Source organism: Aulonocara sp. 'chitande type north' Nkhata Bay, linkage group LG18 (assembly GCF_057382095.1).
Source record: "Aulonocara sp. 'chitande type north' Nkhata Bay isolate Kocher_YH1m ecotype deep benthic linkage group LG18, A_spYH_male_GT1.1, whole genome shotgun sequence".
Classification (NCBI taxonomy): domain Eukaryota; kingdom Metazoa; phylum Chordata; class Actinopteri; order Cichliformes; family Cichlidae; genus Aulonocara; species Aulonocara sp. 'chitande type north' Nkhata Bay.
In genome coordinates, this window is record NC_141361.1 from 38,993,287 (window position 1) to 39,017,291 (window position 24,005).

The following is a 24,005-nucleotide window of genomic DNA, read 5'->3' on the forward strand; positions in this document are numbered from 1 at the left end:
GTAATTTAAGTGATCTAGTAGCTCTGCTTTGGAAGTTCAGTTAATGCTAGAAATGTGTTTTGGAGTTTGTACGTGTTTTGTCTCTAGGGGCCACCGCATATATTTATATATAAACATATATAAATAAAACCACTTTTTTTTACGTTAGTAATTCCTTTTGTGCATAATTTTATATTATTGTTAATAATAAATTAATTAAAGCAACAAAACAACCTGAAGAGCCGGTTCGGAGCCGAAAGAACCGGCTCTTTTTAGTGAGCCGAACCGAAAGAGCCGGATCTCTAAAAAGAGCTGGAAATCCCATCACTATTACCCCCACTGGTTATCTTTGGTTGCAGTTAACTTGGGAGGTAGGTGTGGTCTCCCATGACAATATGAAAAACAATTATCTAGGGTACATTTCATAATGCATGCATATATCAATTCAATCTGGCTTGAAGTCTGCTATATTTTAAATTCAGTCTCGTAGAAACTTGGGATCTGTATTGCAAACATGTTACAGTTAACCTGTCGCTGGTTAGTGCAAATGGCTCATTGGGACATAGAAACCTAATATCTATGTCAAAGAATATCCAACCTGTAAAAGCTGTTTACAGTCAGAATCTTTTCCACCTGTATGCCATAAAAATAATACAAAAATCAATAGTTACATATGTTAATGAATTTTGTATTTATAAGGATGTCTTACTAAAATAGCACCTCTCTCAGCATGTTTATATTGTTTTCCTTTCAGAAATGTAGCATAAAGCAGACTTATAAACATTTATTATCAAGTAGCAGCTAAATGTTGTAAAATGTAAGCATGATGCTAAAGTGTAAAAATAAATGTTTCACCAGGTATATTTACTTTAATTCAAAAAATATTTGTTTGTTCATCTTTACGTGCATGTATGTGACAAGCATTTTCTCTGCTAGTCATTCTTTTAAGAAAATATCGCATGGCAGTAATTTCCTTGTTTTGTTTTTAACATACAATTTTCCAGCATTAAATTTTATAAAACGGTTATAAAAGTATTATGACATTATTACATTCACTTGGGTTCTATTTACATTTTATGACACAGTTGAATGCAATACACCAAAATAATGTTTAGTGTAATGTAAAGATGGCACGATACCACTTTTTTATGTCCAATACCGATATCATAAATTTGGATATCGGCCGATACCGATATGAATCCGATATAGTGTGTTTTTTAATTAAGACTGTTTTTTTAATATCTTGCTGCATTTTGTATAAGTTCAACTTTAAAAAAAACAAACAAACACTAAAGCTATTCTGTTATACCTGTATGCAAAAAATACACTGCAGCCAAAATATTTCATAGTTCAGCAACACTGATCAATCTAATAAACTTAACCCTTTAAGACCGACCATAGAACCAAGTCCGTCAGAGCTTATATTATATTTTTACATGCTGTGTGTCACGGAGGAGCAGGGAGGACTCGGCGCAGACTGAAATCTCAGAAAAACAGGTTTATTTACACACTCCAGGTGCACTATATACAGGTGAAGGAGAGGGGGGCCAGGGTTCCCAGGGGTGCGGAGAGGGGTCGGGAAAAGCGTCCAGAGTCACCAAACCAAGCACGAGAAATCTGCATACAGAGAACAAGAGTTAGCACGGAACTTTCACAGACAGAGCTCAAAACTGGCTGAGGCTAAAGTAGCACTGACGAGCGTTACTCAATAGTCCAGCGGCGAGGTGCTCTCAGTCACTGCCTTAAGTAGCGGGAGCAAACAAGGTGAGGAGCCACAGGTGATTGCCTACAGGTGGTGGAGGCCGGGAGCTCACAATGAGCTCCGCCCAGGCAGCGAGCAGAGAGAGAGGAGAGAGAGAAAAGACAAAACATAACATGTAGCCACACAGGGCCAGCCGAGCAGGCACGGGGACCATGACACTGTGGTGCCATTTCTGGGAGCATTTCAAGTTGATATACATCAATACAACCATTATAGCCCAAATTTTAATAATATGTATGCATTAAGTGCATAGTAATTACATAAATTGCAAAAAAGTGCAATAAACTACAAAAAAATTGAAAATCGTTTTTGTTTTTTTAACATATATTTCTAGTTAGAGAAATTTAAGAGGCTTATCCCTCAAAACTGTAAATACAAAACAGTTGCACAAAATAGTTTCCACAGGAAATTTATTTTGAGTGTCTTCATAGTTTTAGTTTTGAAATACACCAACTTTTATTCACTGCAGGAAAAACGAAAATAAATATTATAATACAAATTAGTGATGGTAAATTTGATTCTTTTTACTGAATCGATTTTTAATGAGTCACTCACCAAAGTGAATCTGTTTTTTTGAGTCATTTGATTCACTGAGTCAGTGGACCAGAGAGTGCAAAAAATGTACATTTTCACTCGAACTTAATTTGTTTCTCTTTTCATGTAAATCCTACTGCTAAGGTGAATGATTCTAAAAGAAAAACAACTATTTTATAGAGCAAAAAAGAGCAAAAACATTTCTAAAATTAAGCAATTTCCTATCAAAATTGCTTAATAAACATTTATTTTGTTTATTTTTATTTTATTAGTATTTTCCTTAAATGTGTTAAATACACTCAACAAAAATATAAACGCAACACCTTTGTTACTGCTCCCATTCCCCATGGGATGGACGTAGAGACCTAAAATTCATTCCAGATACACAATATAACCATCCCTCCCAAACAGTGGTCACAAATCAGTCCAAATGTGTGGTAGTGGGCACATCTGCTATATTGAGATAATCCATCCCACCTCACAGGTGTGCCACATCAGGATGCTGATCTGACATCATGAGTAGTGCACAGGTGTACCTCAGACTGCCCACAACAAAAGGCCACCCTGGAATGTGCAGTTTTTGCGCTATTGGGGGTCTGGGGACCCAGAACCGGTCAGTATCTGGTGTGACCACCATTTGCCTCATGCAGTGCAACACATCGTCGCATGGAGTCTATCAGATTGTCAATTGTGGCCTGTGGAATGTTGGTCCACTCCACTTCAATGGCTGTGCGAGGTTGTTGGATATTCGTGGGAACTGGTACACGCTGTCGTATACGCCGGTCAAGCACATCCCGAACATGCTCAATGGGTGACATGTCCGGTGAGTATGCTGGCCATGCAAGAACTGGGACATTCTCAGCTGCCATCTGCCCTGAACAATGTGAACCATGATTCATCCGTGAAGCGCACACCTCTCCAACGTGCCAGACGCCATCGAATGTGAGCATTTGCCCACACAAGTCTGTTACGGCGACGAGCTGGAGTCAGGTCAAGACCCCGATGAGGACGACGGGCATGCAGTTGAGCGTCCCTGAGACGGTTTCTGACAGTTTGTGCAGAAATTGTTTGGTTGTGCAAACCAATTGTTCCAGCAGCTGTCTGGGTGGCTGGTCTCAGACGATCTTGAAGGTGAACCTGCTGGATGTGGAGGTCCTGGGCTGGTGTGGTTACACGAGGTCTGCGGTTGTGAGGCCGGTTGGATGTGCTGCCATATTCTCTGAAACGCCTGTGGAGACGGCTTATGGTTGAGAAATGAACATTCAATGCACGGGCGACAGATCTGGTTGACATTCCTGCTGTCAGCATGCCAATTGCACGCTCCCTCATTGCTTGTGGCATCTGTGGCATTTTGCTGTGAGACAAAACTGCACATTCCAGGGTGGCCTTTTGTTGTGGGCAGTCTGAGGTACACCTGTGCACTACTCATGATGTCAGATCAGCATCCTGATGTGGCACACCTGTGAGGTGGGATGGATTATCTCAATATGGCAGATGTGCCCACTACCACACATTTGGACTGATTTGTGACCACTGTTTGGGAGGGATGGTTATATTGTGTATCTGGAATGAATTTTAGGTCTCTACGTCCATCCCATGGGAAATGGGAGCAAAAACAAAAGTGTTGCGTTTATATTTTTGTTGAGTGTATATATTTTCTCATCTAAATGTCCACTGAGCTGTGAGCCAGGGGGCGGTAATGCGCCTTAACATTGGCTGCCAACCAAGAAGAAGAAGCTGTGAGCCAGGAGGGAGGGGGTGAGTGAGTGATTAGTTTGCTCTATGATTCAGCACAGGAGGGAGGGGGTGAGTAGCTCAAATGTGCTGTTAGCATGTTAGCAGAGGGATGCTACTGTGAACCGAGGAGCTATTGTCTTGATGTGAGCTTCTACTCAGGGTTTTTTCTTCCAGTTCAGAGCAGAATTTTTTTTGTTAAGATACTGGATGTTGTGTTTTTCTCCACAATTTTAATTATAAGCTAGATACATTGCTGCTAACAGCAACAGGGATGAGTCAGTGAGTCAGTTGGGTTTGTGAATCATGATTCATGAGTCAGTAAAGTGATTCTCGAGTATTGAACGATTCGTTCATGATTTGCGCATCACTAATGCAAATTTGCAAAAAAGCAGCATATGCATCAAAATAAACTATATCCAGCAATGCAATATGAGTCCTAAGCATCCCAGAAACGACACAGAAAGTCATAAAGTCAAAGATAACTTATAAAAACACCAGTATAGGCTCATGAAGCCCTGATGGTAAAAAACTACATTTTCGCGAAAATGTCACTTCCGGTTTCGGGCAGGTAATGGCGGACATGCGAAAGTTCGCGCTGACGTGTATTCCTGATGGCATAAGATGTAAGTACAACTCCTCCGGTTTCATATGCAAAAAAAATTATCGCGCTAGCTTACGTGGTTGCAGTGCTACTGGGATTTAAAAATAGTTATGCAAAACAGAGCGTGCCGCTCCGACCGGCTTTAAAGGGTTAAACCTACTCCATCCTCCCTATTCTGGTATTTTAAAGAGTAAGTGTTAGGGAAAATATTCTAAAACACTTCTTCAGTAAAGACTCAGAGAAGAGAAACACACAGAACTTCTTGCTAGCAAGGGCAGCCTCCAGACTGAGACTCGCACTAAGAAACTGCCCCAATCTTTATTTATACTTCAGTAGGTGTGTGTGTGTGTGTGTGTGTGTGTGTGTGTGTGTGTGTGTGTGTGTGTGTGTGTGTGTCCTGCTGATCAAAGGGTCATGAGAGCACAAAAGGTACATCCTTGGTCAGGAAAGGGGGTAGTCTCCCCCACCCTAGATAACATGGTGAGGAAGTCCAGCAGTTCATCTATATGTAAAGAAGCACTTAAACTAAAACAGACATAGCTACGTTAATCCTGCCGTAAAACAATAAAACAAGGTATGAGCTCTCATGCTCCCAGACGTGGGGGTGCATTCCTGGGATGCACCCCAAGCCTGCAGCCTGTTAGAGATCACACACAATTAATTATATGCCTCTAAGTATACATGGTTGAATATTTTCTAATACAAATAACTACATGCAGTATTCTACCATATGCAAACTTATATCACTAAAAGATTATACTGACTACTAAATACAATTTTCCATTGACAGTAAGCAACCTAATTAATAGGGTTGCAAGCTCCCAGCAAAAAAAAAAAAATAAATAGGGAACCACCCTCCACCTCATGATGCTTAATCGACGTAATCAACTTTAATTTGATGCAGTGTGAAAAAAAATGCAAAGAAATCCATTATTTTTCAAGAATAATTAAATATAGTCAACATCTTTCTTCAACAGAACTGCAGACTGCACAGATGGTACCTTCCCAAAGGAAAAAGTTCTATAGCTTACTAGGGTATATTAGACTTAATCTTCTTCTTCTTCTTCCTAGCAGTTAATATCCCGCGACGCAGGGTCCGCTATCTTGCATGCCTTCCTCCACTTCTTCCTATCAAGGGCGTCTTCTGGTGTAACATTCACAGCCTTCATATCATCCTTGATTCGGTCCATCCAGAGTTTTTTTGGTCTTCCTTGTGGCCTGTTTCCATCCAGATCTAATTGCTGGGGTGTCTTTGCGATGGAATTTTTATCGCTACGGACAACATGGCCGTACCATCGGAGTCTCGCCTCTCGCATCTTGTCTGTGATCGGTGTCACTCCCCATTGTTTCCTGACATCTTCGTTCCTCGCTCGGTCAAGTCGTGTGAGACCCAGAGGCCACCTCAGCATCTTCACCTCCATGGTGTGAAGAGCTTGTTCGTGTTTGGTCGTCGCTGGCCAGCACTCTGACCCGTAGAGTGCCACTGGGCGCACAATTGACTTATAGACTTTTGCCTTAAGATAGATTGGCATTCTCTTGTCACATAAGACTCCACTCACCTGATGCCACTTCCTCCACAATGTGTTGACACGGAGTCTGGCGTCTGGTAGAGTTTTGCAGTCCGAGGTGACAAGGGACCCGAGGTACTTGAATTGGGCAACTTTAGTCAGCGGCTCGCCGTCGATAGTGATGGTACTGTTGATCTGGGGGCCGCATTCAAGGTACTCAGTCTTCTTGATGTTCAGGTGCATGCCGTTTTCGAAGAGCCGGTCTTTCCATGCTTGTAGGCACACATCATCTGCATACAGGAGGAGCAGCAGGAGAGGGGGAGAGAGAGAGGCAGTCGTCCATATATCGGTTGTTAAACTTAACGCTGGAATGCTTTACAAACATTCAGAGATGAACTTTGTAACAGTTGCTATCGTAATGCAGTGTATCACCACATGGCGGCGCCTCCTGTCTCACGACTGGTGTCACCCCCTTTTTTGTTCTTCTTCGCACTCCTCCTGTAATGGATGCTCCCGTGTGTACGCGGACTAGTGTGCTCTTCAGTAATGTGTGGTAGAGGTAGCACTTATTTTTGATATTGTAAATAAATGAGTACTTTTTGGAAAGTCAGAAGCTGTTGCTCATTCGCTATCCACCTGCACACCTCCGCGGCTGGCTTCATCTCCACCGCACGTTACAACTTACACACTTGCTTTACTTCTCTCTGGGATCACTTTCTGGTAGATGAAATGCCAGTTTGGTAGCGAGCCTCCAAATGCTCAACCAGACAACAGGTCTCATGCCACAGCCGCTCTATCACGTGATGCATACTGCTCCGCCGCGCTACGGTCATGAGCCGAGTTACGCCATGTCGCAAGTTTTGTGAGGTGCTTTTTTGATATTTAATGGATCGGATTACATTTTTTTATTTCTCTCCGATATCTGATCCAGTAATTTAGGTCAATATCAGACCGATACTTAATATCAGATCGGTACATCTCTAGTGTAATGGACTTTCACTTGTGCACCTATTCTGTGAAGTACACTTGTGCCGTCTGGACAGACAGCACGATTATTGAATACATTATTGCATGCATTAACTGCTGTTATGTAAAGCAGTGACAATGGATTGAAACAGAAAAAAGCAAAAAAGAAATTGCAAGCATAAAAGGAAAAACACTGTAAATGTAAAAATTCAGTGTCAGTGTTTGCTTTTTCAGTTCACGTTTTTTTTTTATCTTTCAATTACATTTTGTTTTCAGTATCAAAACCAGATGCTGTTCTGGCTTCATGTTACCCACCCAGGATACCAAGGTTGCCTGAAAATTCCTCTATCGGCAGGCTCTAATAAAAAACCTTGCAACACTCCATTCCTGATCAAAACTTAAATCAGTGTTCATGTGTTTAATGGGACAGTTTACAATGAAATTGTTCAGCCAGTTTTGGGGTGCTGCTGCAAGAAATGCTAAACCCGCTTCTTATTCTAGCTGTTAGCACATGCATGTGGGCCACCCAGCTGTCAAAAATAAGATTCGCACTGGCCCTTTAATGACTGGACCGCTCCATTCATTCCACAGGGGAGAACTCACCAACAAAGAACTAGATATGCCAACGTCTAACATAAATACAAAGAGTCACGGGGGGAAAGTGAAGGACACCACGTAGAAAATCGAGATAAAAGACTGTCTATGCTAAGAGTGGATTTAAAATTAAGTAAAGAAGCAGACAGTCCAAGGCTGCTTTCCCGTTCAGCCGCATCTATCTACTTTATTGCAGGGGCTGAGCCCCCGTCAAGGTAGCCGCAGTAGTGGATCACTAAGCGGAAAACAAGGGTTTTTCCTTTCAAAATAAAAGTAAAAGTAGGCCCAGCTACAGTACATCAAAGGTATCTGTATATTAATTCATTCACTCATCACTCAATTATATTATGCTACAATATTTATTACGACTAGTCTTTCTGATTTTTTTTATGCTTTTACATTCATTGTAGTTCATTTTAACTGTTGTTTTTACGATTGGATGCATCTTATGATGCATCTTATGATTGGACTTTATAAAATGCCAGTACGCCAACATAAACAAGTTATCAGAGGTTCACTAAAATCTGTTAGGGTATAATGAATATCTTCTTTGTCCTTTATAAATAGACAACTATATAAACGTTAACGAGGGTCAAAGTCGACCATAATGCTTGAAGTTGTGACCGGAAGCGGCCTTCGTGCTGCCGCGCAGCCTCACAGCGGTGCTGCTGACTGGAAACAGGATGCTGTCAGGCCGAAGAGACGCTCTGACCTAACGGAGAGAAACCGCAGCATCATCCTTTGTTTTCTGGAGCTGGATATCCAGGTAAGGACAACTAACTAGCTTAGTTGTGATGTTAACCTGTCTGCATTTCATAGCTGCAATGGCTGAAACGGCACTGACACTTCTGATGAAACGCAGGACCTGTCTTTTTTTCTTCATTAGCAGTCTTGTCGTAACTAAGGCTATTGTTCGGGATAATGCGATCCAGTCAGGCGCTGAGGACAAATCATATAACGTAGCACTTATCCGTTGTTCTGACGAAGCCCTATGAGAGGTGCTGATGTGATTTCGTGTGAGGTTAGGGGTGGTGGTGCAGAGCTAGCTTCCAGCGCAGGAGCACACAGGCATTCCGAGGTGTAACATCCATGGCTGTGCTGCTGTGACGGGGGGGGGTCGCATTGCATTGCATTGCACTGCACCACCCCCACCACCAGCAGCAGCAGTAGCAACGCGGGGACGCGCGCGCATGCAGGTGTAGTTGGTGTTGTAAACAGCTCGTGACACATGGTATCACAGATAGGGACACCTCTGAATGCTTTGGGGACGTTTGTCTTCCTCCTCCATGTCACAGTGGCTGTAGATATATCTGCAGTATATGATGCTCATGCTAGCTTTGAGGGAGGAAAATATTGTCTTTTGGTGTGCGCACACTCACTTCTCTCTCTCTCTCTCCCCCCCCCTCTCTCTCTCTCTCCCCCCCCCCCCCTCTCTCACACACACACACACACACACACACACACACACACACACACACACACACCTTTTCACTTACTTGTAGGCTGTTGATTATGCCTGACCATTTTGTGCTTGTTCCACCCTTTAACCATAAGAAACACTGTCCACTTTCACGCTGTCTTTAGCAGTAGCTGGTTCTTTGGCTAGCTGCAGTTACACGGGAAATTCCACCTGTTAGCTGTAATGTCGTGAAGGACTCTCTAAATGACAACAGTGTGGAGCAGAGTCCGTTTGAATCACCAGACCAAAAAGCCGGACCAGTGTAATCAATGTAACCCAGGGATCATACTGACAGTAGATGGCCCTAAACTTTAAGCACTTGTTCTTAAATTCAGCCAAACAGCCAGTGTTACATCTATGTCAGCGTTTGGGAGCATGGTGTAAATGAGCCTTTATACATTTAGTGCTTCGTGTCCACTTTACTGAAAGGAAACGGGGAGAAAAGGCTGCTGTGGCAACAAGTCGCTGTCAGTATCAGTCCAGTTCAACGGGGTAGAAAAGTGCTATATAAGAACCAGTCCATTGACCAGTTTTAGTGTTGAATCCAAATTTACAATGTGTGCTTCATCATCAGTAAGTATGGAGGAGGTCAGGAAAGTGAGTGGCAAACACGTTGGAGGTTCTGCCATGGTTTAGGGTTGTATTTAACCCAGTAGTGTTAAAATTCATGGAATTACGAAAACTGCAAAGTACCATCAGATTTTAGCTACCGTCTGAAAACTGATTTGTTACAGCTTCATTTTTCAGCCTGTGACCCCAATGATCCCAAACACGCTGCCACTGCGGTAAAAGCATTCATGGATTTAAAAACAAAATCAAACACAAGAAACTCAGTGGAACATCAGTCATGGTGTTATTAGTAGTAATACCAAGTGTTAGCTTTCAAGCTTGTTAACATTGTACAAACTCTGTTATGCAGCGTATATAGAACAGAATAATCCTTTAATTGTCCCACAAGGGGAAATTTGGTTGTAACAGCAACAGAAGAAAAGCACTTATACAAACAGAAACACAATTTTTACAGAACAAATATTTACATCATGGAATCGATTCAGTAAATCACTGTTACACATTTACCTAGTGAAATATAAAGAAATGAGGAAGGGCTGAAGAGGTTTGAACAGAAATGAAATCACTACTGTTACAATATATACTCTAGAACAGCGGTCCCCAACCCCCGGGCCTCGGACCGGTACCGGTCCGTGAGTCGTTTGGTGCCGGGCCGCGAGAGTTTAGGCTCAGGTGTGAAATGTCTAGTTTTCAGGGTTTTATCGGTTTTCAGCGTTATTTTGTTATCGTTTTTATCGTTAACTCGGTTTTCCTGGGTCTTTTCACCTGTGTTATGAATAAATCTTCTGTTTTTTGGTACCGGTACTAGTTTTATTTTGTTGTATTTATCCGTGACACATTAAAGGCCGGTCCATGAAAAAAAAGTCGGTCCGTAGCGCAAAAAAGGTTGGAGACCACTGGTCTAGTACATGTGCTCAGCTTAAAAATCACAGCCAACAGTACAACAGTGCTTTTTACATTATGGGTAAGTTTACATTCATTAAGCTTGTCACAGAGCAGCAGCTCACCGTCTGCTCTCTGGGCATCATTCCTGCATCTTATAGTCATTTAGGGCAGCAAATAAGTCTTGATCACATAGAGTTTTGTGTGAAACTGTACACAGAATACAGTTTAGTATATAAGATACAGACCAAAAACAATGTCTCTGTATTTTCAGACTGAATAGTACAGTTCATAGTGCAGTGTTTCCCACACAGACATTACTGGGCAGGAACCCCAGGTATGCTTTATGATTTCATTTTTTCATCCTTCTGAGAAAACGGCACCATCAGTTTCCTTATAGGCCAAATTTTTAAGCCCCGTCACTGCTGGACAGGCTCTCATCTTGCAGTCAGATGGACTCTGCTGCCATGGACTGATTCTGGCAGCAGTAGTCAGTGCTTGTACTTGGAAGGTCACTGTCCACAAGCTGCAGGTGGGAGACTGGTTCATGCATTGCTAAGCTGTAGTTCAGTGAGGCTAAAGAAAGTTGCTGCTAACTCCAGGTCAGGATGTTGAAGATTGAGTTTTTGTCATTCAGATTAGACAAAGTTTAATCTGTGAAAATCCCAGGCTCTTTAATCTCCAGCAAGGACACGTGTCTCACCTTTGTAAATGATGCTGTTCCTGTAAGGACTGCCAGCTCTTCAGTCGTGTACGTTATTAACACCAGAGGAAATTACAGTGGTGTGAAAACGTGTTTGCAAGCTTCCTGAATTCCTGTTTTTTGTATGTTTGTCACACTTCAGTGTTTCAGAGTATCAAGCAAATGTAAACGTTAGACAAAGACAATATAAGTTCCATGTTTTCGCCATTTGTGGATAAATGGCTCGTACTGTGTTTGGCTGAAGTTACACAGCTTTAGCCTTTTCAGACTCAGACCTGAGGGTTGTTTCTCATTTGTTCCTGAATTTTCTTGGATCACCTTATTCTTGATCGAGAACAGGTGTGGCAGTAATCAGCAGCAGCAATGGCCTTTATACATCTAGTGTTTCATGTCCACTTTAAGAAGCCACACTTCCACTGAGTCCATTTCTGATCAGGCTTGAGTGAACACTGTGGTGCAGCTGAAGTACATCTTCATGTCATCTGTTGCTGGGTATTTTAGTCAGGACCACTATAACCAATAGAAAAGGCAGACGTTTTCCATCTGCACCTTCCCAACTTTCCATGTGTATGTACATAGAAAACCAGTTAAAGGGAGAGCAACTATCCTAAAACAGCTATAAGAGACAAGCAGCTTCATACACAGAGGGCTTAAGGTAGCAGTGAAACCACTGGACAACTATTCGAGGAAAACCTTCTGCCCTTCCGTGTGAACGGGAAACCTTGAGGGAGGCCAAGCAGCAGAAAACATGGCCACAGGGAAGCCACTAACTCCTCTGTTTATCCCCAACCAGGAGGTCTGAGTCAGAAGTGAACAATGTTGAATTTGACCAGCGGTTATTGAATCAAATTCTTGCTTTCTTACAGAGTCTAGTTTTTCTTCTCAATGAGCTAAAGTCTGCCTAAAAAAGCAAAAACATGTGTGAAGTGTGTTTGCGTGAAGGCAATGCTTTTTCCGCTTTAAAAGTCAACATCAACATGACTGAAGCTGTTTTTTAAAGTGCTGTCATTAACAGTCCTGCACCAGTATTAAGTTAGTTTTCTCACTGTGTGCTCAGCAGTTAACAAGTAGTGTAACTTCCACTCTTCATTCAGATCACTGCTACATTGAGCCAGCATCAAAGAAGCAAGAAGAAAGATGGAAGAGCCCTTTATAAAACCTGGCCTTTGCTTTGGTAACACTGCAGAGCTCTCACCTTGCGCTCCCTCTTCATCCTGTGCACACTTAAGTGATGCAATAACCTTTTAAATTTGTCTGGGCAGTCAGTTGCACAGTCTTTGCTTTGTTGTAGAAACAAGCCTAGAGTTTAGTGCTTCCAGCTTCGACTGAGATGTAGATTGAGGAAGTTTTACCTGAGAGCCACAGGTGTCCTTGCTCATAGTGCACAGCTTCTGTCTGTAGCCTTTATGAATTCTGCTGTGAATGATTTAGTCAGGCTGTTTCTCTGCTCTAGCTGGAGCTTTAGATTGCAGTTACCAGGAACAGCTGACAGGGATTTAATCAAATGCATGAGATGATGGGTTCCCAGGTATCTGTGAAGTTACAGACGTCATGTATTAGCAGTTATTGAAAAGTGTTTTCTTTTTTCCAAAGACAGTGCTGCTGCTTCTTCTTCTTTAGAATCAGTTCAGACAATCAGGCTAAACCTACTGCAGCAATGACTTGACCCCTTTAGAAGGAGCACATTCAAATGATGGAGGTAAATGAATCAAACTGCAGCGACCGCAGTGAAGGCAGGGCTTACTCAGGATGTGACACTACCCAACACTGGAGCGTGCATTGCTGTGCTAAGGGACATTTCCAATAAAGTTTACTGTACAACCAGCTCTGCTATCAGTGGTGACATACAGAGAGCTGTGCAGAGTAACTGTGAAACAGCACCGACTCTGAATTTGTACTCACCCATGTAAATGATCACCAGTGTCCAGTATTTTTACATTTGGGGCGGTCGTTGTGTCCTTGGGCGAGAGACTTCACCCGTTGCCTACTGGTGGTGGTCAGAGGGCCCGGTGGCGCCAGTGTCTGGCAGCCTCGCCTCTGTCAGTGCGCCCCAGGGTGGCTGTGGCTACAATGTAGCTGCCATCACCAGTGTGTGAATGTGTGGATGACTGGTTGTGTAAAGCGCTTTGGGGTCCTTAGGGACTAGTTTTTACCATTTCCAGTGACTCTCAGATTAAACAATAAAAAGCAGAGTGTGCTACTTTGAGCCTCTCCTCTGTTACAGCTCGGCGTCTGTCTGCATTGTGTGTGTTCTGCAGTTTGAACTGAACATTATTAAGGTGTCTGACAGTGAATGAAGAGCTAATCATGGTCTCTTCTTTTTCTTTGCACTGACACATTTTTGGCAGCGCAGTTGTTAGTAGTAGAGCAGGGCGATATGACCCAAAATATTTATCACGATATAGATTTGAAAATTTGCGATAACGATATAGCTGACGATATAATTGACACTAGAAAAAATACTTTCCAACTCCTCAACTTTATTATTGCAAAAAAACCCATCAATGTATTTTCTCTTAAACAAGCAGCTGTTTTTTTTATGTGCATTACAGTTATATAAACTTTAACAATGCAAATGTAAATTCTTTGCTGACAGTTTAACCAAAAGGCATTTCCAGTGGAAATTGGCCAACATATCCTCAGCATAACCATGTATAATATCCTCAAAACTGAAAAAGAGGTTATACACACGCAATACGGTAATATTATGTTGAAGCCTACGATAGCCGTAATGCTCCGACAAGCCATCAAGTGGTGCGGGTTCGTAGCTTAGCAAAGTCGTACTAAACATTTGACAGATTTTCGAGCGCCACATAAAATCGTTTCGAGGTCGGTAAACAAAACCAGGATTAATATATAAGGCACACGGGATTATAAGGGGCACTGCCGATTTTCAGAAAAATCAAAGGATTGGAAAATACGGCACACTTAAAATCAAACAACACGGTAATAACGACGGCCCGCTAGCATGCTCTACCAAAAATAGTGTTTTGTTGTGTATCTGACGGACGAAAGCCAAACCAGTTCCACACCAGTGAAGTTGCAGCATTTTTACAAACCAGTTCTGGTTCATCCGTTTCATTTAACGATCCGCTTTCGCCCTTGTCATTCTCCGTCACCGCCGTGCCTTTTCCGCCATGTGCGTATGAAAACAAAGGCACTGCGCATGCGCGTTTTACCCATATTCTATCGCGATATTTAATTTTAAAATAAAACAATGTTGTTTTTGTGCATAACAAAAAGCTCACAATTGTGCAGTCAAAATGTAAACTAAAAGACGCTGAGCATAATATGAAAGACAGATTTCACAGCTGCTCTGTTCCCAACTTCTACTGTGTGACTGACAGCCTGGAGTTTGAAATCCTCTTTGTAACCACGTCTCTGAACAGTTGCCATTTGTGTCAATAATTAATTAAATGTGTCAAAAATATTTATTTAATTAATTATTTCCCATTTGTATTTAATTATTGCCACATTTAATTAATTATTTAATGGTGTATTTAATTAATTCATTATGGCAGTCCTGGCGTTCCATAGTAAAGCAGCAACACTGATCCTTTTATTAAAGATGAAAGAATTTAGACAGTTTTTAACTCTCAGTAAACCCACAGTGTTCGTTTGACTTTGGACCCAGAATCTCGTCTGTAAGTCTGACGTCACTGACTTACAGACCGGATAAGATAAAGAAGACATTTAAGCATCTGCACGTTTATTTTCTAGAAATGAAAGCAAGACGAACATAGCAGTGTAAAGGCAGTATCCAATGAAACTGAAGTTTATATTCAGCATTTGTACAGAGGAAAAATAAGGCTTTTTTGCATGTTTTTAGGCCACCAGCTTTTTAGCAGGACAAGCACAGAGATGAGTCCACTGTCAGAGGCCATAAGAAGATCATTTGTAACCTTCACTAAAGCTGTTTCTGTGCTGTGATGAGCTCTGAAACCTGACTGAAACTCTTCAAATAAACCTCTGCAGATGATCTGTTAGCTGTTTGACAACTACTCTTTCAAGGATGTTTGATATAAAGGAAGGTTGGAGATTGGCCTATAATTAGCTAAGACTGCTGGGTCTAGAGATGCTTTTTGAGTAAAGGTTTAACTACAGCCAGCTTGAAGGCCTGTGGTACATAGCCGATTAATTTTTAAAACACCTGATGGCTTAGCATTTAGCGTCACAGTGAGACATTTATATATAACCTAACTGTAATCCTGACACTAAAACCACATTTTGAGCCTCAAACATGCCTTCAAACTTGTGGGGACGGCATTTCGTCCCCATTACTGACTGTTAGTCCCGACAAGTATAGTAGCATGTCAATTTTCTGTCCTCACAAAGATGTCTAAATATGTACACACACACACACACACACACACACACACACACACACACACACACACACACACACACACACAGGACCCAGTCTCTGTAACTATTTTATTACTTTTTTATGACAAACAAATGACAAAGTAACATAATCAGTTGCTTGTCCATTCGCGATGTGGAGTCTTAACTGTTGATCTGATCTGCAGCCTCTGTCAACTTGGCAAAGTGGTTGATTAATGACTTTATGCATGCTGCAGGTTTAGATGAAGTATGTCTGTGAAGGTTCTCAGTCATCCAGGTCATTGTAGTCTAAGGAGCTTGGAAAGAAAAGCGTCTGGACTTCTTTGAGTTGCTTGAAGACGTTTCACCTCTCATCCGAGAAGCTTCTTCAGTTCTAGGGTCACATGTTGGAGAGTCCCAGATTTAAGCCGTGTAGGAGCAACCCACTGAGAGGGACAATGGACCCCCTAATGATCCTCTACCTAATCACATGAGCCAAGGTGTGAAAATGGGTGTAGGTCGTCACAATGGGTTAACGCCCACTCACATCCTGGGCCATCTGACCTCAGAAAATCACATGGTGGGGTGGGGCTAGGTTTCACAATGAGCTCACCCGAAACCTTGGCTGATTGTGCCCTACACCCATATTTGGTTGTAAAGGTGTTGTCGTTGTGCTGTTGTCCACCTCAGTGTGTAAACAAAACAAAAAAACAACGATTGGGAATAATACTTTCTGAAGGGATTTGGATAACAGAATTTAAAAAACAAACAAAAAAAACACAGCGATTGTAGACTTTCATTTCTTTCTTTTTATGATTTTCTTTTATTGTTTATGATGTTTTTTTTTATATCTTTATCTTAATGGTTTCACCTTGTCCTTTAGTCACAGTGTAATAATATTAGAGACAGCGTTTTACTTTGCAGTTATTTTTGTGTGTATCCATGGAAATAAATCCTCCATGAGCCATCTGTCACATGCTCTCCATGTTGCAGAGACTATGTATGTGCATGAGGCGCACTACCTGTCAAATGTGTGAGCTGATTTTACCTAGGAAGTAGGATCCACACACAGCCTCACTCTCTCTTTGTCTCACACACACACTTGCAGTTGAAGAATACATTAACTCAGCTTCCTTCTTGTACTTGCTGGACTCTTTCAGGTAATTTAAGATTAGAATCTGATGGGTCACATCAGGGCGTCTGGGTGAAAATGAATCCAGGGATGTGTGAGCATCAGGCAGATGAAGTGGGGGAGGGGCTTTTACATGTCTACTCCAATCAGATTAGAGATGTTAAATCTTTCTGCTTTGCCATCCTTGGAAAACATGGCAAGCACTGTCATCAGTCTGTGCTTCAGTTCAGACTGCAATTCATGAATGGATGCTGCAAGTATTCCCTGGTTCAGGGCAACAACAAGTACCACTCCTAGGGATGGGAATCGAGAACTGGTTCTCTACAAGAACGAGTAGTTCAATTTAAGGTTGGGCGACTGGACGAATATATTGAAGATAGGCTGAGCCTTCCGCTGATCGTTTTTACAAGAGTGATTTATTTATTTGCCCATGAGTAAGTTTGCTAAAAATGTTGGTTGAAGCTAAGAGAAGCAGTCAACCGTAAAAATAATAGCGCTGTTTTAACAGCATCCTCTTCCAGCTGCGAACAAATGCAGCAATTCATTTACTCGGGTGGGGCGATCGTGGCTCAAGAGTTGGGAGGTCGCCTTGTAATTGGAAGGTTGCCGGTTCGAGCCCCGGCTTTGACAGTTTCGGTTGTTGTGTCCTTGGGCAAGACACTTCACCCGTTGCCTACTGGTGGCTGTGGCTACAATGTAGCTGCCATCACCAGTGTGTGAATGTGTGTGTGAATGGGTGGATGACTGGATATGTAAAGCGCTTTGGGGTCCTTAGGGACTAGTAAAGCACTATACAAATACAGGCCATTTACCATTTACTCAGACTCATAACAGAAAGAAAGAAAGGAGTTCAGAAAACATATTATTACAAAAAAACCCAAAACACAATGGTGGGGAGGGAAACAAAGAAGAAATGGCTTCTTTTTTCCACTATAACTGTGTTTACAGGCCGTTCCAGTGTTTATGTGTTTTACACACTCGACCAAACAACAAATACAAAATTAAACACAAAGTAAGTTAAAAATGTCTCTGCCAGCGAACATAAAAAGAATCTCTGACGTAAAGTTAAGTCTTTTGTGCGATTTGGTGCATCTCAAATAAATAAATGAGTAATCCAAAAAGTATCTATGTTAATACTGAAACAAGCAAGATAAGAAGGTGAAATATTCCCTCCAAACAAAACGTACAAATTTGAAACGCGCAAATCAGTCCATACATGATTACATTGCTCTGCCCATCAAAAAGTCTGCATGAATATATCGCCTATCATCGGTTATTGGACTGTCAGTTGGAAACTTTTTACATATCGCCCAAGAACCCAAAGTGAAAGCTGAATGAATGTTAACCCCAACCCAGCAACCAGACACCGAAACTGGGTCTACATATACATGTGTATATATGTGCGTGTGTGTGTGTGTATACCAGCCAAGGTGTACTCTCAGTGGCAGAGGAACAATATGAAATCGGCACCACCAAGGCAGGAGACGGCGCAATATTGGAAGAGCATATGGGAGAAGGACGCAACTCATAATGGCAATGCTCAGTGGCTAGTGGATCTAAGAGCAGACCACAGCAACCTCCCTGAACAGGGTCCAGTAACCATGCTGGTTGACGAGAGACACCCAGAATGGCTAACCAAAGGCCGGATGGTCCTGATCCTCAAGGACCCCCCAGAAGGGACCGGTCCCCTCCAACTACCGACCAATAACCTGCCTCAGCACCACGTGGAAGCTCCTGTCAGGCATCATAGCTGCTAAGATGAACAGGCACATGGGTCAATACATGAGTACGGCACAGAAAGGGATGGGCAAGAATACCAGAGGCGCAAAACACCAGCTACTGATAGACCAAGCAGTCAGCCTAGACTGCAAGACTAGGCTGACCAGCCTGTGCACTGCCTGGATTGATTGCAAGAAGGCCTATGACTCAATGCCCCACACCTGGATCCTGGAATGCCTAGAACTATATAAGATCAACAGGACCCTAAGAGCCTTCATCAGGAACTTAATGGGGATGTGGCGGACAACACTAGAGGCCAACTTCAAGCCCATAGCACCAGTCATTATCACGTGCAGGATCTACCAAGGAGATGCTCTGTCCCCACTGCTGTTCTGCATAGGCCTGAACCCCCTCAGTGAGATCATTGACAAGACTGGCTACGGATACCGACTACGGAACGGAGCAGTTGTCAGACACCTCCTGTACATGGATGACATCAAGCTGTATGCCAAGAGTGAACGAGACATCGATTCACTGATCCACACCATCAGTATATACAGCAATGAGATCGGAATGTCTTTCGGACTGGAGAAGTGTAGTCGGATGGTAACAAAGAGAGGGAAGGTAGTCAGAACTGAGGGGATCGAACTACCAGAAGGTAACATTGCAGACATAGAGGACAGTTACAAGTACCTGGGGATCCCGCAGGCAAATGGGAACGATGAAGAGGCCGCTAGAAAGGCTGCAACCACCAAGTACCTGCAGAGGGTCAGGCAAGTCCTGAGGAGTCAGCTGAACGGTAAGAACAAGAAGTCCTGAGGTCAAAATGGGAGACGCCCCCAAGGGTGATGGAGAATGTCCGAGCTAAGGTCCTGTGGGACTTCCAGTTACAGATGGACAAAATGGTGGTGGCTAACCAACCGGATATAGTGGTGGTAGACAAACAGAAGAAGACAGCCGTAGTGATCGATGTAGCGGTTCCCAATGACAGCAACATCAGGAAGAAGGAACACGAGAAATAAAGGGCTCAGAGAAGAACTCGAAAAAATGTGGACAGAGGTGTAACAGCGATCCCAGTGGTAATCGGAGTACTCGGTGCGGTGACTCCCAAACTAGTCGAGTGGCTCCAGCAGATCCCGGGAACAACAATCGGAGATCTCTGTCCAGAAGAGCGCAGTCCTGGGAACAGCTAAGATACTGCGCAGGACCCTCAAGCTCCCAGGCCTCTGGTAGAGGACCAGAGCTTGAAGAGTAGACCGCCCGCATGGGCAAGTGGGGAATTTTTAATTTTTTAAAAATATTCTCATTCAGCAGTCAGCGTACAAGTTATTGAACCTTGCATTGGCCTCTATGCTTATATAGTGACCATTGCAGGGAGAATTCCTCGGCATAGTGGAGGTGGAGCATCCCCACACTGACTCCTGAAATCTGACATGCATGTGTTCATCACGGTGTGTTAGTGCCATTCATTTGGTGAGTTAATAACATTACATAACAGCTTTTTTCAGCAGTGTCTGCAGTACTGTGAGGGAACTGAGGCTGGAGAGTTCATCTGTGTTCTCAGTTAGAGGCCTGTCACAGTATCTGTATAGGACCCACAGCATCTTAGCACATGTGTGCAGGAGATTTGAAATGTACTGTTTACCCTTTATCTACCTCATACCTTTATCTAATAAACTTAAACTAGTGCTAACACTGGTGAATATTGCGAGGATTGTTTTGTTCCAGCTAATGTCTAAATTGCAGAGGAAGATATGCAGATTATTACTATTTATCTTTTTTAGAGGAATCTTGTTTGCTTGTCTTATGTTTAGTTTGCAGTAGGGCTGCATTTTTACTCGTAAAGTGGACTGGTACTTATTGCAGATTAAGGGATTTTTTTGTGTCCAAATTACAGACCCTAGGGTTTCTCTGTGTCCGTTTCAATGTATATGTGTAGCAGCTGGATTGAGGCCATCAAAACCACAAGTTTTTCACAAGGCTGTCAGTTTATTTGTGGCACAAACCCTGCCTGGATTAACACGTGCTGCTTTGACTTGGCTCTCAGCACTCTAATGTCTCTGATCCCAGTCAGTCTGTATGTACAGAATAGAATAGAAATAGAAATATCCTTTATCATCCCTCACTGGGGAAATTCAAGTGTTCCAGTAGAAGAGTGACCAGCATGGAGCAAAAATAAGGAATAAGAGACTGTATGGTCTCTTAAGTGAAATTTAAAACATAAGAAAAAAAAAATACTTTACTGTTATTAAAAATAGCATACTTGGATTCAAAGAAATGTGCAACGGAGTAGGGTAATTGTTTTTAAAAAGAATGTACAAAATGTGCTGTATATTTGTGCTTAAAAAACCGAGACTTTTTACAGACAATGGAAAAACGAGGGGGCATCCTAGGACAGAGCTGGCCTTCTTGATTAGCTTATCCAGCCACTTCCTCTCAGCTGTAGATATGCTGCTGTTCCAACACACAACACCACAGAAGATGGCTGACGCTACCACAGAGTCAGAAAAGGTCTTCAGCAGCATCCCTTACACTCCAAAAGATCTCAGTCTCCTCAGTAGGTAGTCTGCTCTGACCCTTTCTGTAAAGTGTGCATATATGTTTGGAAGTGTGGCAAAACACGTTCTTGTGAACGTTGTGGCGACTGTGGGTGAATAGTGCAACACAATAGTGACATAACCTGCAAGATACAGTGATAAAACTTTACAGGTGTGTAGAACAAGTTTAAAGAAGAAAGAAGTGCTACAAAATGAGATTACGGGATTAGAAATTTATGTTGAACATAACCTGCTCCCACTCAAGTTATATTCAGACATTTGGTTTAATGTGCCATCTTTTCAGTTGATTCTTTTGTTTCACGTCCAGTATACACTCACCAGCCTGTTTAACTGCTCATTAACACACATATCTAATCAGCCAATCACATGGCAGCAATGTAAATTTGTAGACATGGTCAAACATGGTCATGATGCTGAAGTTCAAACTGAGCGTCATAATGAGGAAGAAATGAGATTTTAAAAAATATCCAAGTTTTTAAAAAAAGGCAGCATAAAAAGTACACACTGTGGGTGCTGTGGGTACTTTAAGTGTTTTTAACACTCAGTTTCACTTTATCTCTTTGTTTGTTAAAACCTCACTGTTCTCTACAGCTGCTGATGGACCAGCAGCAGCACAAGCAACAGTGTCCCATAGATCGGTTGAACCACATTTGGACACTGCCTACAAATGGCAACAGATACCCTCTTCTCATAGATGGGCTGTCCATGGCCCCCTATAGTCTGCCAGCGGAGAACCGTGCTGAGCTCTGAACTCTTATGAATGCATCAGGACCAACTCAGGGTTCAGTGTCTTGCCCAAGAATACTTTAGCATGCAGACTGGAACAGCCAGAGATTGAACCAGCAACCTTCTGAATAATAGATGCTATAGTCTGCTACTCTTCAGTCTCCTCCTAGAAATATCCTGAAAGAAAGAACAAAGAAGAAGGAATCTTTTTATAGCAGTTTCCAAGTTGTTTACTGAGCCACTTAATCTCTGAACAGTAATTTCCGTTGACACGAGTCCAATAAGTTGAGGTGGTGAAGAAAAAGCTGTTCTGTAGAAGTGCTGTGATTAAAGCAGTAGGGTAAGTCTGCTTGTAAGATGTGATCTGTGTCTTTGGTAAACCCATTAGCTCCAGCACACAGCTTATCTTGTCTCCCTTATCTGACCCAGGGCTTCTTCAGCCTTCTATTGCCACTCTTTTTGCTTACTTTCTGCAGGTTTCTTCATGAACCTTGTTAAATTTGCCTGAAAATTGTAGTTTGCTCAAAGAGATGATGCCAGTTTTTGCCTGACTCGGGCAACAATGTGTACAGTAATTGTGTGCTTCATAATTCGCCAAGTCATCAAATGTGTGGAATTTAGCAGACTTATGGTAAGTCTGCAAATTAAATGTTGCAGAATATTAGTCTTACTATACAGTTAGTTCCACAATTTGTTGGTCAGCAACACAGTTTTTGTCACGTTGCCTCTGTCCACCACCACAGTGGATTTTAAAGTGCAGACTTACAGCTTTAATTTGAGATGTTCAACAAAAGATTTGGCTTAACTGTTTATAAATTGCAGCCATTTTTTTCACGGTCCCCCATATTTGGAGCCTCAATGGGACTTGGACAGTTGAGTGGCAAGCATGTCCTGTGCCCTTTGTTATTATCTGAAGTTAAAGAGATATTGGTGCAAATGAGCAAAGCACTCATTGGTCTGAAACAAAAACTGTGTGTGTGAGAGAGAGAGAGAGCAAAAAATCTTAGATTTTACAAAAGAATGGATGAACTGTTCAGCTACAACACAAGGCCTGAAAGAGCACTGCAGAAACTGAGGTGTACAATCACAGATTCATTTCCTTGGTTAAGACAACCAACTTCACAATATCTAACCATGATAAGAAGCCTCTCGAGAAGGCAGGAATGAATGGAAATACAAAGTTTAGGTGAAACAAGCTGAAAACGTCTGGTGTGTAGACTTCATAGGAATCATGTAAAACCTTCACAGTTCTGAGAGGTGAAAAACAGTCTTTGGACAAATTAATCCAAGATGAACTTGTACTAATGTTGGAAAGACAAAAGCACAGAGAAGGAGAGGAACGGTCCATGATCCAAATATCTGTCAAACATAGTGGAGGTAATGTTGTAGTGTTGCCAGTGGAACTCAGCATAGTGTTGATTCATGATGTGAATGCTGATAGAAGCAGAAGCATGAATTGTGATTTGTACAGGGTTTTACTCTTTGCTCGGGTTCAGACTGATGCTTTCCAGGGCTTCTCAGAACAGATGGATACTGACCCCAAATATGCTACAAAAGCAACCCAACAGAGCAGCTTCAGCTACTGAGGACAAAACTAAAGACGAGGACCCGCAAATGGGCAGCAACTGAAGATGGCTGCAGTAAAAGTGTGACAGAACATCGCAAGGAAAGCAGCATTTGGTGATGTCCATGGGTTCAAGACTTCAGGCAGTCAATTTTCACCTAAGTATGGAAAACAATCCTTATATTTGAAATGGTCCTAGTTTGTCCACATAGTTGTCAGCAGTGTTGGTCAAGTTACTTGAAAAAAGTAATCAGTAACTAATTACTGATTACTTCTCCAAAAAAGTAATCCCGTTACTTTACTGATTACTTATTTTCTAAAGTAATTGATTACTTAGTTACTTAGTTACTTTTTAAAAACACGATTTACAACCTGAAGAGGTGATAAAGCGATAGATCTCTCAGCCCAATTCTACTTTTTCTGCATAATCCATCATACAAAATGTAATCAAATGGAAAAGTCTCTTTTTAAAACTTGTTTTATTAGTTTTAATCTTTTAACTTTATGCATCAAGCAAACATTTAATTATATGCAACATTCTCTGACTGGAAGAAATTAGTTTAACATTTAAACCTATTTTCTGCACATTCCAGCTCATAAAATAAAATATTTTTTGTGTTTACACTCAGTCTTTCAAATAGATGCAAGTAAAACACAGCAGAAAATAAATAAAATCAAAGACTCAGCG

At 42.0% G+C, this 24,005-nt stretch overlaps 1 protein-coding gene across 1 annotated transcript in view; it reads left to right on the plus strand.

The window, feature by feature from the left end:
- The first annotated feature begins 8,310 nt into the window (after positions 1 to 8,310).
- The window catches only part of fam110b (family with sequence similarity 110 member B), a 57,560-nt gene continuing 41,865 nt past the window's right edge, over positions 8,311 to 24,005 (plus strand). The window contains exon 1 of the mRNA XM_086272017.1: positions 8,311 to 8,447. The gene's annotated coding sequence lies outside the window, so the exon portion shown is untranslated. The remainder of the gene's footprint in view (positions 8,448 to 24,005) is intronic.